Source organism: Gallus gallus, chromosome 24 (assembly GCF_016699485.2).
Source record: "Gallus gallus isolate bGalGal1 chromosome 24, bGalGal1.mat.broiler.GRCg7b, whole genome shotgun sequence".
Lineage (NCBI taxonomy): Eukaryota > Metazoa > Chordata > Aves > Galliformes > Phasianidae > Gallus > Gallus gallus.
Genome location: NC_052555.1, coordinates 4,893,003 through 4,905,405, shown reverse-complemented (window position 1 = coordinate 4,905,405; position 12,403 = coordinate 4,893,003). Strand labels below are relative to the sequence as shown.

The 12,403-nt window shown below is 51.4% G+C and overlaps 1 long non-coding RNA gene across 1 annotated transcript; it reads right to left on the bottom strand.

Annotated features, from left to right (window-relative positions):
- Positions 1 to 909: 909 nt before the first annotated feature.
- Positions 910 to 4,045, bottom strand: LOC121107528. The gene is made up of 2 exons (XR_005841756.2): positions 3,962 to 4,045; positions 910 to 2,801 (listed from the first exon to the last, which is right to left on the bottom strand). It is a non-coding gene; the product is annotated as an uncharacterized LOC121107528 (long non-coding RNA).
- Between the last annotated feature and the right edge of the window lie 8,358 nt (positions 4,046 to 12,403).

The following is a 12,403-nucleotide window of genomic DNA, read 5'->3' as shown; positions in this document are numbered from 1 at the left end:
ATGCTCACGAGAAATGAAAGGACTTCACCCATGACATGTGTCAGAGGTGGGACAGTCTGTCCAAGTGCCCGAGCAGAACAGCCCAGCCTGGGGATGCTGCTTGTCTGAATGCCCTGCAACCCATGGCTATAATTAGGCTGCACTCTGGCTATTTATAACCCCTCCTGGCTTCATGCTTGCAATTGCTAAGTGCAGAATCTGTCAGGTCTGGGAGGGCAGGAGGATCTCAGTGTGCTGCGTGCAGGATGGCATCCCCTGTGCTATTGTGGCCTTTAGGGCAGGGTTGTCCGTGCTCAGGGTGCTGCTCCTCCTCACCCACCATTCCAGGCACACTCCATGCTGCCTTCCTAAACGCCCTACATATGGATGAATGTTTCTTTAAAGCCTTTAAAAGCAAGCAGCAGCAAAAGAGATCCTTGGCTGCTTGACAACCCAAATGTGGTGGAAATCCCATATGTTTCTGGCTTTAACCTTCCTCGGGGTGCCCCACTTTCTCCATGTTTTGATGCCTAGATCAGTCTCAAGCAGCTATTCGCAGCGGTCCGGCTGCTGCTGGGAAGTCCTCCTGTCCCTACTCCTTTGTTGCTGGAGCAAATGAAGCTGAGCTTCAGCTCCCTTACCTGAACGTACAGTGCCCAGTAGCCCTGCAACTTTTTTTTTTTCTTTGGGTGGCGACATAAATTTGCAATGGTGTTCTGCAAAAGCACCCTACCAACCCAGAGCTGCCTAGCATCCGTAACAAGCTTATCAAAGGGTTCCTTTGCAGCGAGATCTGAGCCCTCCAGGTTTTGATTCATAGCAGGTGAAGGCAGAGTGCGCTGAAACCTGATTGAAATGTGCGAGGTCAACAAAATAGAGCAGAGAGTGCACAATAATTGGGGAAGAAGCAGCAGCCTTGCTTTCTGCATGTGTTCCAGTGATCCCTGTACTTTAATCTCCCATTTCCAAAGGGAAGCCTGTCTTGCATACTTCATCACAGCGTTCATTTGCACAGGAGGTCTCAAAGAAAGAATGGGGGGAAAAACAAAACTAAAATTACTGCTGACTTTACTCTCCTCCTTTCTTGTTAAAGCAAAAAGGGAAAAGCCTCTCTCCTTCCCACCAAGCAGGGGGTTGGGGAGAGGAGTGCTACCTGACTTCCATCCCAAGGATCCTCACCTCTCGCAGAGCTGGAGCCCTTTCTCGTGCTGCAGTGCTGATGTTTACTACAGATGAGCAGATCTGAGAAGGAGGAAAGCCTCCTGTGCTCTTTGGGAAGTTAAAATCTCCTGAAAGATGAGGGCTGAGGGCTGGAGGAGCCGGGCTCCTTGGGGCAGAATGTGTTTGTCAGAACAGATCTTTACCTCTGCCCAGGAGAACTGTCACAGATTTGGGGATCTCTGACCTTTCTCAGATATATGGGGAAGAGGTAGGAAGAGTTTTAAGTAAATATTTCCCCAAAAGGCCATAACGTTTTGTTGGAAACGCTCCATTCCCTAACATCTGTGCAAATTAAAACCTTTCTGCATTCAAGTGTTTGTTCAGGGGGGAGTGAGGGTTGCCTTTCTTCTGCATTGGGAATGGGAATATATATAAAAAAAAAAGGGGGGAGGAAAGGAGAGAAGGGGGAGGGGAAAGAAATCTGTCCCCTTCTCCCTCCTTCCCATCTGTTGTTGAATCAGCAGCTGTTTGTCCTTAAGCTTGGATTACAACCTCTTCATCAGCCCCTTCTGCGCAGCACCTCACGCAGCAGGGCCTGGCACACACAGGGGCAGTGATGCAGGGACAGCTTCAGCCCCACTGTCCCTCCTCTACCAACGTGAATTTCTGCCTATTCCTGCTGGAAATCCCTTTGAGGTGGTGCACGGGTTTAATCCTCCCACCGCAGGGATGCTCAGAGCTGCTGCCTTTCCCAGTTGCAGCGGGAGGGGATGTGAATGCTGGCGGGTGCTCTCAGGGCAGTAGGAGAGGTGCCACTCGGCCATGCCTGCCCTACCCGGCGGCCGCGACGCGCCGACGAGCAAATGCTGGGTGATGGACTTGGAGCCAAGAGTGACGCCGGAGTTTTGGGATGGGTGCCAACGCTGCCTCCGTCTAGCAGAGCCGTAGGGGAAGTCAGCAGAAAAGCTGGGGATTGCTTAACAAGCTCTTCAGCGCGACTGAATTGTGCTGAGCTCATCCGGGCGAGCGGCGGGTGCCAAGTGTGTTGTACCGACGGGCTTCATGCTATGGGATGAGGAGCTGTCGGTCTGCTCCCTCTGCTTCTCCCTTCTGCCCCAGCTGGAGGAGAGCTTGGTGCACTGCAGCAAAGCTGGGGCGGGCGCCTGCTGCCTCTGTGCTGCTGATACCCCTATTGAATGTGGACTGTTCTCAGACAGCCGTGTCAGTGGGACAAGGAGAAAGCAGAAATCCGGGGCTGCAACACACAGCGCTCAAAATGCTGTTATAAATGAGCCCCACTCCTTTATCAGAAGGGAAAAATGTTCAAAGGGATGGAGGGCACGGTGAGCAGCCCGGTACAGAATGCGTGCAATCGAGTGGTTTAGCTGACTTCACTCCATTGACAAAAAGAAAGCAGAGAAAGGGCTGAGCTTTTGGGGAATTTCTTGCTCGAGTTTTTTTTCTGCACGGAGCAGCTGTTGGGTCCGGATGCACTTTGCCTATGTGCTGCACTCGGGCGCTGGGGGCAGGTGTGGCACAGGGTGCTGTTATCTGTGTGCAATGGGGGAGGAGAGGTTGCCGGGTCTGAACTGCAGCAGGGTGAGCTCTGCAGAATGAGCCTCCAGCACGGCCCAGTCCAGCTCTGACGCTGGACGATGTATCTGGAAGAGAGGAAAACGCTGCGTTCATAAGCATGCCTCAGATAACAGCCCAGTGGGTCACCACGGGGTCACCTGCTGCCCTGTCCTTTAGGTGAAGGCTGTGAGCAGTGGCTTTAAAACAGCTTCTAATCTCTGATTTCCTGGGAAACGCAGTAATGCAAGAGCCAGGAGCTGGCTGGAGTCCGTTGGTGGCTGGTTAATGCATCACCAGCGAATCAGGGCTTCGTTAGAGGAGGGCTAATCATTTACAAGCTTTGGGTTTGTATGCACGGCTTAAATCTCATTACTTCATGCCCTGGGTATGCGCTTTAATGTCCTGGCTGTAGATGTGGCTGTGTTGGTCTTTGTGCCCCTGTTCTGGAGAGGCTGGCAGTGCAGCACAGATCTCGGTCTGGTGTTTGCATGGGCTGGCTGCCTCGTGTCTGCTGAACGTCAGTGTCAGCGTGGGTCTGGAAGGAAAAGCCATCTCACAGTGAAGCTGTGCACGATATCGGAGTTTTTAAAGCTTCTCTCCTTTGTTTTCTGCATGTGTTAATGGAGGGAAAATGAGTACAAACCTCAAAGCGGGACTCGTGGAGGTGGGGGGGGGGGATGCAGGGGATGCCAAAAGTGCAGACATCAGACCTGCAACCATGCAAAATGCATCCGTGTGCCAAAGCCATGCCCCAGAGATGCACCATCTGCTCAGGTCTCGTGCATGGCTCGGGGCACCATGGGGTCAGTCCCTGCTGTGCCCAGCACCACCCCACCCGCCCCATGGTGACCTCCTTCCAGACCCCCACCCCTCAGCTCAGTGCTTGGGCTGCCCTGCAAACTTCGCATTGGAAGCCGCTATCGATTTTCCTTACTAATGCACTTTGCTGCGTTGTGCAACGCGCACCAAACAAAGCACAAAGAACTCAATCAGCCACTTAAACAACAAGAAAAAAGCAACAGCCAAAAACACAACAAAACAAAACAACAAAGCAAATCAAACAAAACCCACTGCCTTCCCATTACAGGCCGGGCAGATCATGCAGTTAGAGCTTGAAAGGGCTCCCATTGACCCATAGCACTCAGTTAAAATGAAGGCAGCAGTGCGAATACGGGTGGAAGATGCAGGCTCAAGAGAGCTCTTTCCTTACATAAAAAGAACATTTTACTTTTTTCTTTCTTGTTACCTGCAAATGAGAAAGAAATGCAGTGCTCCTCTGCTCCATGTAGCATTATTCCAACCATACCAGCTCTCAGCTCCCTTTTCCCTTAGCTAATAAGTAATCATGAGGAGGTTTGTGGCCTTGTTTACTATATTTGGCCCAGAAAATGTTTTTTTTTTCCTCTCCTCCTCCCCTTGCCTCTTGCAGCAAAATGCTTCCTGAGATTTATTTGTAAGCCTGTAAATACAGAGTAAATAGCTTTAATTTAATTTACCGGGCTCCTGTAAGAAACCATATCTGCAAGCAGGAATTGTTTCAGCCTCTGAGCTGAGAAGTGCGTGTGGATGCAGGATGCTCAGATCCTCTGTATTGCTTTTTATTGTTTCCCTAAGGAAGAAACAGCTTCTGTTGCCTCCCAGAGCTTTGTTCTGAGCGTTGGTCAGACATACAGTGCTGAATGTGACAAACTGCCATTTGGGCTCTGAGAAATGGAAGGTAGGGGTGTGATCCTCCAGGAAGGACCATGTACCTGTTGGCCCAGCTTGCTTTTAAGTCTGACATATCCAGAGGGGACATCCTTCCATCCTTCTGCCTTCTGCCTAGGAGAGGCTGTTTTGGTATTTTCTTCCTGGTACTGCAGAGTTTGTGGATGCTGGTACCTGGCAGGCAGAGCTTGGTGCCTGACTCTTCCAATATCTTTGTGTCTATGGAGCTGCGATTTGGAGTGGGGTTTTATGAATGGGGAATGTTGGTGGCATATGGGAAGCAGTGCTGCACCTGAAATCCTGGTGAGAATAAGGGGGAGGATATGTGACGGCATCCAATGGAGGTTGGAAGGCAGGAGGTTCGGCCTGGATGGGTGCCCGGGGCTCGTGGAGCTGTCTGCAAGGGAGGGGTCTTTTGGACCAAAGCTGATGGCTGTTGCCATGGAACAGAGCTGCCGGACTGCCAAGCGTCTGAGCGGGGGACCCCACGTGCCCATTACGCAATGGCAGGTTCCCATGCAGAGCAAACAGGAGCTGGAGCAGCACAGCTCCACTTGCTTTCGGAAGGGCAAAAGCGGCAGTGGTGACATGCAATCGCAGCACTGCTTTTCTCTGCTTCCTGCTCCGGGTGCGGGCAGAAACCGCTCATCCCTGCGCTGTTCAGTAGCAGAGCGCTCCGTGGCCGCGAGCCCAGAGCAGAACGGGTGGGAATAGAGGCAGAGCTGGCAGCCTTGGCACGCTGTCCAAGATAAATCCTGGATAAATGAGTCAGTGACGCAGGCGGCTCGCTACGCCCCGTTTCGCCCCCGTAACGGTGCCTGGCACTCTCCCAGTTCATCAAGTGTGGCTTGTGCACCAGCTCGTGTGCAGGGTTGGAGTGCTACTCCAGGCTTGCTCATCTGCCAGCGACGAGCTCGGGTGGCTGCGTTGCATACTTTGTGTGTGGTTCTATCCTCCAAGTTGTAAGATTCACCAACTGAGATTTTTTTTCTCTCTCTCTTTTTTTTTTTTTTGCATCCATTTATTGGGAGGTTCCCTTCCCTCCCCACCCCCGCACCCCATTCCCTTCCTTGCACCTCTTTTATTTCGTTAGCTGCCTTGGTTAAGTCTGACAGCTTATTTAGAACGGGCTGGCGCCCAGAGGTAGAATTTGCAAACAAATAACTTTCACCCAACATGACAGCGCGCGATAGATTGCAAAAATCCGAGGCGATGCTCTCTGACATGACAGTGACAATAGGAGTTTTGTCCTCATTAGTTTTCCCAACAGAAAGACTTCCTGCTCTGCCCAGCCCTGATTGCATGTCAGTGGGAGCAGACTCCAACAACACCCTGCTGCTTTGCAGCGCGGCGCTGCTGTCTTGGGGATGTGCACCCATGGCTGTGTGGATGCTGTGCAGATGAGCCTCACATCTGCAGGAGGATTTGGCCCCGCTGTGCATGAATCATCTGTGGGAACTGGAATCCACGGCTGGTTCTGGATGGGAGGGAGCAGGAAAGGGAGAATGGTTGTCTGCCTTCTGCTGCCGAGCGTAGATCTAAGAGTTGCAGCGAGTGTTGTTCTCTTCTGTGGTCATAGCAACTTCTAAATTAATTTTGCTTACTTTTAATCTGAAGTATTTGCAGATCCCAAATGAGTTGTCCTCTCCAGCATTGATCTCAATTACTTTGTTACGATCAGAGCCTGCGTGGTGGCAGGGGAAGGGGAGGAGAAAATCATACCCCTGCTTGCTGTGGGCTCTGCAGTGGGGATGGGGGCTTCCCGGGCTTGGAGCTGGGGGGGTGCTCCTATTTAATGCAACTTTTAAGCATCATTGAATCAGAGAATGGTTTGAGTTGGAAGGGACCCTCAAAGGCCGCCTGGTGCCACTCCCTGCAGTGCACAGGGACAGCCACAGCTCCAGCAGTGCTCAGAGCCCCGTCCAGCCTGACCTTGGCTGTCTGCAGGGACGGGGCACCACCGCCTCTCTGGGCAACCTGTGCCACTGCCTCACCGCCGATCTCATAGAAAAATCAAGTAATCTGTTGGGATCACGGTCTCCCATGTTCAAGTCTTGGGATGTTGATCTCCCAGGGGAAGAGGAACCATTTCCCTCTCCCATCCCACTCCCAGGGTACCTCTAACAAATGCCTTTGGAGCAGCTGTTGGATGTCCATGGAGAAAAACTGCCTGTCTCCCTCTGAAAGGAGACAGATGACACACTCCTGCTCGGGTGCAAAGGGGTGACCATTTTTCCTAATTAGTCATGATGTCTTGCCCATCACAGGAATAAATAGCAAGCTTTCCCTAAGGATGTGAGATGAGAAGCGCTATTTATCGTTGCTCTCAGAGGAAGCTGACAACATGACAGGTGAAATATCAGGAATAATTAAGAAAAATAAGGGCTTATGTACTTTATTGCATCGACAGCAGGGATGCATCGCTGGCTCCTCGTGGATCCTCACGCGTGCCCCCATCCTGACATCACCCACCAACCGCGCGCTTTCTCTGCGCCTGTGCAGGGCTCTCGATGGGGCCCTTGGCAACGCCGCGCATCCCAGCGGGCACCGAGCGCTGCTCATTGTTCCCTTTGAGCCGCTTCAACGAGACAAAGGTGCCTGCCTGGTGACTCAGCGACGGCTTCGATCGCAGCGCTGGTTCTCAGCTTCCCGCTGAGCTGTTGGAAAACATCACCTCCTCCTTCCCCGCCACGCCGCGTCTGCCGCTCCATCCCGTTCCTCTGCCCAGAGCTCCTTTTTGCTTGGGATCCTCTTTGCTCCCACACGGCATGCGTGATTTTCTCCCCACATCGTCCCAGGTTTGCTTTGTGCCGTTGTGTGTTGGGGAACAAAGGGGTGTGTTTGGTAAATACTCTTTTCCAGTAAACTCTTTGTCCGGGAGAGAGGAAGGAGAAATCACTAACTAAAGGCTTATAGATTTCAGACAGAGCCTTTTTTGCAAATGATTGCCTTCAGACAAGTGGCTGGGAAGCAGATCCCTCTGAGACCGGCGCTCGGGGAAGGCTACGCCCGCCCTCACCACTTACCAACCCATGCATCTTTTTTCTGTCTGGTAGCAAGAGCTCTTGGCTGCATTAGGAAGAACCTCTCCTGGCTTTGGACTGCTGCTTTTTTGCACTGTCCCCGCTGAAATCGATGGTGGATGATGGACCAGAGCCGGGGGGGAGCAGCTTTCCCTGTCCTCGGGGTGCTGCTGGGTTGGTGCACATGTTGGGTGCAGAGCCAAAGCTGCATCCTCCTGCATTAGGGAGATGTGTTTGCTTACGAGGCAGGACAGCTGGAGAGCTCAGGAACTGTATCTATTCAAACAATGTGAAAATCTGATTACAGCAAGTGTCACTGGGCATCACTTAACTCTTCCTCTGCAGCCCTGGCTTTGGCTGACAAGCATAATAGAACTCCCGGATACATCTTGTGCTGGAATAAAATGCCCGGTCAGAAGTGCTTAAAATCGCTCAAGTTTATGGAGTTTGCTAATCATGTCTCTCATTTGTTGGCTCAATGTGATTTTGGGGCTGTCTGTCCTACATTAAGCCTCATTAAGATGGTGTAGCGGCGTTGGTAAATGTGGTCAGTGGAATGTGTCTTTTTTTAGCCGTGGAGGAGAAAAGAAATTGTATGTCACAGTCCTCATCTTGTCCCCTTTGACCAAGTGCTCATTGGAACTTTTAAAGCGGCTTTTGAAAGAGGTCTTTTGTTGGAGGGGGAGGAGAAAGCGAGCAGCAAACAACTCCTGCACTGGGAAATGCTGCTCTTGGGGCACTTATATTTAGCTCGCTTGCAGCAGTGTCCCTTCAATTTGTACTCGCACTTTTGTTCCTTTTAACTACCACCACTAAGGGTCTAAAAGAGAGACACCAGCGAGGGATAGGCAGTTTCTCCTTGCAGAGGTGAAGGTATTTTTAACACAATGCCCGAGAGAAAGGAATTTGTTTCCTCCAACATTCAGTCGGAATCAGCGCTGTGAAGGATCTCTTGTGGAAAGCAAAAGCACTTCTGCCCACAAAAGCATCGCATCCAGCAGTGGGAGAGAAATCAAACAAAAGTTGAAGTGTGTGGGAAAACAAAGGTAGAAGTTCAGCCCTGCTCAGTGGCCCGCAGTGATTCACTGCACTGCGAGGGAGCGCACGGGCCATGAGCATCCACTGGAAATGTGCAGGGTGGCCAGGATTCCAGCCCAGCAACAGGAGAGGACGGCGTTGGGTTGCAATGAGAGCCAAGAATCGAGACTGCTTTTTTTCTGTTGTTGTTCTTTGAAATGCTTTTCGTGTGCTGTAGCACTTTGTACACAGCCCTGAGGCTTTGGAATAGGAAGAAATGTCCGGAGCTCTGCTGGCTCGCAGCGCTGCTGCTTCAGAGCCGACCTTGGGGATTTTTCACCTCCCTTTTGATTTATGGGCAGAGTGGCCCCAGGGTGGGAGCACAGAGGCACGAATCCATCGCAGCTGTGGCCGGATCCCAAAACAGAGTATTTCATGCTCAACTCTGTGTGCCAGTGAGGTGTGTTGCCTTGGGAGAGGAGTCCTGCTGGCCCAGCAGATAAGGTGTGAGGTGAAGGTCCTGCCAAGCCCAGACTTCCCTTCCCCTCCGCTATCTTTCAAGTGTTTGCTTTCTTTATCAGCAGCTAGCTGGTAACAAGTCGGACAAGTCTTGGGTTTAAATGTGTGATTCCTCAATTCTCCCGGCAAATAAGCCAAGATAAGACCCTGACCTTTGAAGCCAATTGTAATTTAATACAGCTTAAATAGTAAACATTGAACAGTTGCAAAGGCGTGTGATCAAAGCCATTGATTTCTGGGTAGTGACATGGTGACTTGCTGAATAATTCCCAATAATGAGAAAATCTGAGAAAATTGAGACCTGCTTCCAAATATTATAAGCATAAATGATCAAATAAATAATTAGTAAGCTACTCATTTAGGCTTTGCATATGAGAAAGCAAGAAAATCCTTAATTTCCAGTAAAAATGCTAGACTGAGCATGTTTCTCTGGGGAAAACAGAAAAAAGTCACCCCGGGCAGAGTTGAAAATAGATTTCTTTCTCCAGGATAAGAGCAGGCCGCTGACTGCAGAGCACAGACAGCTTTTTCCAAACGGCATCAATACAGCCCTATACTTTTTCCACCGGGCAGTTTACATTTCTTTGCTGGGCAGTGGATTAATTTAGGAGCACTCATTATGAGCTGTCTTGATACTGCATTGAGACCCTGCAGAGCAGTGTTGTGCATTCGTTCGAAGTTGTCAAAAACAAACTAGACAGCAATATAAATATTACTGATCCTGTTTGGAAATGGTGTTCATTTCAGAGGTTAATGGCGACCAAAGACCCCATTTGGATGCACCACGCGTCGCCGTGGAGACCCCAGCCCCTTTCGTAGGGTCATAGAATGGTTGGAGTTGGAAGGGACCCTTGGAGGTCACCTGGTCCAACCCCCCTGCAATGGATGGGGACACGTACAGCTTCACTGCACATGCCCACCCCTCGTGCTTTCCACAGCATGGAAAGCAAAAGTCAGCACAACACTAATGGCAAACGGCACTCTCTGAAATATTTCTTCCTAATGAAAACGTCCTAGGAAAGCAGTATTTGAACATTTGTTAAAGAACGCGTTTGTGGCTGGGTTTGTTTAATACCGGCTGCCCGCGGTGCCGCAGTGGGAGATGTTGTAAAGCACCTTGGTGCTGTGCTGACTGCCTCTGTGCATTTGGATAGGGCCAGTGCTGCCCTGTGCTGTGCTGCCAGCAGCTCCCTGCCCTGGGAGGAGCCCCTGGCTGCTGGCCCTGCTCTGCTCGGCCAGCTGCACAAACACAGCGTGCAACTCACAGAGCAACCCCCACCCCGTGCCCTGACCCCACGCCTGCCCTTCGTCTGGTTCTGCCAGAGGAAATTGGCTCTTACTTGGTTCTGCCTTTGTACACAATCAGATCTTCATTTCTATTATGAAAAGCAGTCCCCAGGGCCCTGCCTTGCTCAGAGCCCCTTGCGCCTGCTGCTGCTGCTTACCCACCACCACTGCACATCATGTGGCTCTTCCAGCAGAGCAACTCCTGCTCCTTGACCTATAGCAGAACTCTGGGCCTGGTCATACCCAGGGAGTGCCAGTAAAACTGCTTCTGCTTTAAGCGCTGTCAGGTCTGGGAGAGTGGGTTCTCCTTGTTTCCAACCTGGAAACAGAGGGCATGCAGCACTAAATGCTGCTGCGCTGGGGAACGCGTGGTGCAGTGCTGTGTTACTGGTGGAAAAGGAGCAGAGCTTCTGGTTTGTGCTGCACATAGCATACCTGCCTGCTGCTGGGCTGCTCCGTTCCAGAGATGCCGTTCCCTATTGGCACATTGGGTGGGATGCATGCCTGCCCCATGCAGACCCCCATCCAGCCTACTCTGGCTTTTTGCAGGCAGCCCTGCAGGCTTTCAGATGTCAGTATTTCAGCTTTGTCTTGTGGCTGCTGTTCAAAGGACAAAAATAGGGTGGCCAAAAATCCGGATGCAGCAGATCACGCTGACAGTCACATCAGGGCAGCTCTGCCTCTCAGGGCAGGAAGCCACCATTTATTGCTAATGCCAGGACGAGGCTCCAAGTGGATGTCCTCGAAGCACAGCCGCGCTCTTCCCCAGCCCTTCAGACAGAAATGAAAAGGCTTTCATGTTCTGCGGGGGTGGAGAGCACAATTTGTGGTGACCTGTCTCTGGCTGGTATTTGAAAGGTCACTTTGAGTACGATGCTATCTGAGCCCATTGATTTCAAAAAAAAAAAAAAAGAAAAAAAAAAGCCCCAGCCCTGTACAGAAGGGGAAAGCGGGGGAGAGGAAGTGAAAATAGAGCTGGCCACGGCCATTGTTTAAAACCAACAAAGAGGCACTGAAGGGCTCTGCACGCTGCCAATAGCCGAGGCCAAGCGGGCAGCCGGGCTGCGGCGTGCAGCAGTGTGTGGGGATCTGCAGCTCCCTCCTGCTGGTGGGGGGCACGCAGCCACCCCCTGGCACAGACATCGCTGTTTGAATCCCCGTTGCATGACAGCAAGGGAGATAGGGTGAAATTGCATGGGCCTGATGAATGCTGTGCGTCATGGAGATGCGGTGCGGTGAACCCATGAGCAGAGCGCTCCCAGGGTGCTCCGGTTTCATGGACTTGTAGAGTGGCTGAGGTTGGAAGAGGTCTTAAAGATCATCCAGTTGCAACCCTCCTGCTAAGGAGAGGCATGCATCGTCCCACTGAAGGTGCCAGGATGTGCAAAACCTTGCAGGGTTTGCTGTCAATAGTGGCGGAGCTGCAGGCACATGCAAGTTGAGTTCCTACACACTGCAGTGTATCCTGAAAGGGACCTCACCCCACCACCACAGATGGATCATTGCCTTGAGAGCAGCCAGGGCCAGGGAAGAAACGATTTGCCCTGAAGAGCTCAGCCAACTGTCAGATGTTTTGTGAGCATTAGTGAATAATAAGGAGAAAGAGCAGCATTAGCCCTGCATCCATGCAGTTATCTGTCATATAACAAGGGAAGTATTGGCACGTTGTCATGTTTCAAACACCACTAATCAATGTCTCATAGAAAAATAATCACCCCAAATGCACCCAGTGCTGTGAAGATGGAGCCTTGCAGAGGGCAGGGACAGCTGCCCCATGCCTGCAGGGATGGCAGGGGCCCTGCTCCTCAACCTGAGCCTTTGGTGCATGCAGAACACGCATAACTGCAATTTGTAGAAGTGTAGCAGAGGACCGTACTGCAAATTTGTAGCTACTGCCATGTGGAAGAGCCGGTCTGTTATGTGTAACTTGGTTACATCCCAGGAAGGATCTCTTGTTCAGGGGTGTAGGTGAGATGTCCTTTCCCTGTGAGCATCGTGGTGTTCAAAGGGGTGGGCAAAGCTGCCCTGAATAAATTGGTTTTTATCAGATGCCGTGGTGCCTGCACAGGGAACAAAGGGACGAGCTGAGGGGAGTAGTGGTGGAACATAGAATCGTTAAGGTTGGGAAAGACCTC